Genomic DNA, 2,500 nt, shown 5'->3' with positions numbered 1-2,500 from the left:
TCACGTCACCCCCGCATCCCCGCCCCACCGCCCGCCCCACCACGGCCCCGCCGCCGGCCCGGTCCCCGGCCCCCACGCACCGCACCACACCGCACGGGTGCGGGGGCGGGGGGCGCGGGCGGCCGGGACCGGCGGAAGGGCACGGGAGGGGAGCGGCGGAGGGAGGGAGGGAAGGAGGGAGGCACGCGGAGGCGGCCACCGCGTCTGCTCTTAGGGGGACGGAGGGCCCGGCAGACCGGGCCCTGCGAGGGAACCCCCAGCCGCGCCGCCACCAGGGGCGGCGATTGATCGCCAAGCGACGCTCAGACAGGCGTAGCCCCGGGAGGAACCCGGGGCCGCAAGTGCGTTCGAAGTGTCGATGATCAATGTGTCCTGCAATTCACATTAATTCTCGCAGCTAGCTGCGTTCTTCATCGACGCACGAGCCGAGTGATCCACCGCTAAGAGTCGTACGAGTTTCGAGCGGAGGGGAGAGCCCCCCTCCCTGGCACGGCACATCCCCGGAGGGCGCCTCTGGCCGGCCAGCAGAGACCACGAGATCAGACTCCGACAAGGTCGGAAGGGTCGGACGAACGACGGGGCGTCCGGCCGCCGCCCCCGCCGCGCACGCGCGGGCGCGGGGGGCGAGCGAGGACAACCCCACAGGCGCCCAGGGGGTTCCCACCTGCCCCGCCCCACGCCACACCGGGGACGCGGGGGGGGGCGGCCGCACGCGCACACGGACGCGGCACGACGGCCACCGGGCAGGGGGCGAGCCCCCTCCCGGCGGCCGCGTGGACCGGGCACGTGGCGTGGCGACCCCCCCCCCGCACACCCCACGGGGTGGCGGGGACCGAGGCGGCGGAGTCTGGAGGAGGGGACTGACCCTCCCCGCGGGCCCGACCGCCCCGACCCGAGGCGGACGGGCGACCCCCAAAGGGTCTTTAAACCTCCGCGCCGGGACGCGCTAGGTACCTGGACAGAGGGTGGGGGGGGACGGGCGAGGCGGGGCGCGGGGGAGCGAGGCCAAAGGCCGCCGCCGCCCCGACGCCGATCCTCCCCCCCGGCCGGCCGCGGCCGACACCGCCAAGCGAGGGGCGCGAGCCCCCCGACGCTGCCGGCCCGTGACGGACCAGGGCCCGGCGGGCGCCGCGACGCGGGCCCCGCCACCGCCCGACAGCCAGCCTCCCTCTCTCTCCCCGGTCTCTCCCCCGCCCCCAAAAGCCACCGGGGGCGGGGCCGGCCGGATCCCCTCGCTTCCGAGGAACACCCCCGGGAGCCACCACCTCGCCTCGCCTTAGGAGAAAACACCCGGCCGGCCGACCCCCGGCCCTCCCCACAACCGCGACCCGGGCCCCGCCTCGCCACGGAGGGCGGGGGGGGGCCCGCAGCGGGAAGCGGGGCGTGAGCGGGCAGGGCCAGGGGAGGGGGGCGGCGGGGGCGGCGACGGAGAAGGGGAGAGCCGGACCCGGGCCCCGAGGCCCCAGAGGCGGGGGGTGGGCCGGGGTGGGAGAGGGAGAGGCGACGAGCGGGAGGGCGGAGATGGCGCGGACGCCCGCCTGACCGGAGGACCGTCCAGGGCGGGCGGCGGGAGGCGCGCGCCGGGCGGCGGGCGCCCCCGCGCGAGCCGACGCTCCCCCCCCGCAGGAGGAGGACGACGACGACACCGCGGAGGGCACCGCCGCCGCGTCGCACGCGTCCCGAGACGCGCCGAGGGCACCCCCGTGCGGGGCGACGCGGCGACCGGGGAACGACCGGCGCCGGAAGGCGAAAGGCGGGCCGCGGAAGGGAGGGGGGCCCCGGAGGGGCAGGGGGACGAGCCGCCGCCGCCGCCGCCGAGGGGGCGGCGAGTGGACGACCCGGCGGCAGCCCCAGGCGAGCGGGCAAGACGGAGGAGGCGGACCCCCCCGGAAGGGACACGGTGGGGGGGGCCGGGACGGCGACGTCCGAGAAAGGGAGGCGGGCGCGGGGCCCGTCTCCCCCCACGACACGCCGTCGTCGCCGACGACACCCCCTCCCTTCCCCTCCGGGCGGGCGCCCGACCGACCGACGCCAGGCCCGCCCACCGCCACCGCCGCGCTTCCACCGCGCCTCCCGGCGGCGGGCGCGGCCCCTTCCTTCCCCCTGCCTCCTCCTCACGCGGCCCCGTCCTCGCCCCGCGGACGGACACGCACACACGCGCTCCCTCCTCTCTCACGTCCCTCGCGGCCAGCGGGCCGGCACCGCGCCGGCCCGCCCGCACCGCACGGGGGAAGGCTTCGCGGGCGAGCGGACGGACGGAAGGACGGGGCGCCTCCGCCGCCGCCGCCGCCGCGTTCTCCGTTAATGATCCTTCCGCAGGTTCACCTACGGAAACCTTGTTACGACTTTTACTTCCTCTAGATAGTCAAGTTCGACCGTCTTCTCAGCACTCCGCCAGGGCCGTGGGCCGACCCCGGCGGGGCCGATCCGAGGGCCTCACTAAACCATCCAATCGGTAGTAGCGACGGGCGGTGTGTACAAAGGGCAGGGACTTAATCAA

The 2,500-nt window shown here is 77.2% G+C and overlaps 1 non-coding gene across 1 annotated transcript; it reads right to left on the bottom strand.

Moving 5' to 3' along the window:
• Window positions 1–296: 296 nt before the first annotated feature.
• Window positions 297–449, bottom strand: LOC140629867 (5.8S ribosomal RNA). Its single transcript, XR_012027684.1, has one exon. It is a non-coding gene; the product is annotated as a 5.8S ribosomal RNA (ribosomal RNA).
• Window positions 450–2,500: the final 2,051 nt, after the last annotated feature.

Source organism: Canis lupus, unplaced genomic scaffold (assembly GCF_048164855.1).
Source record: "Canis lupus baileyi unplaced genomic scaffold, mCanLup2.hap1 Scaffold_313, whole genome shotgun sequence".
Taxonomy (NCBI): domain Eukaryota; kingdom Metazoa; phylum Chordata; class Mammalia; order Carnivora; family Canidae; genus Canis; species Canis lupus.
Note: the sequence above shows the minus strand (reverse complement) of the source record. Positions and strands in the feature narration are given on the sequence as shown.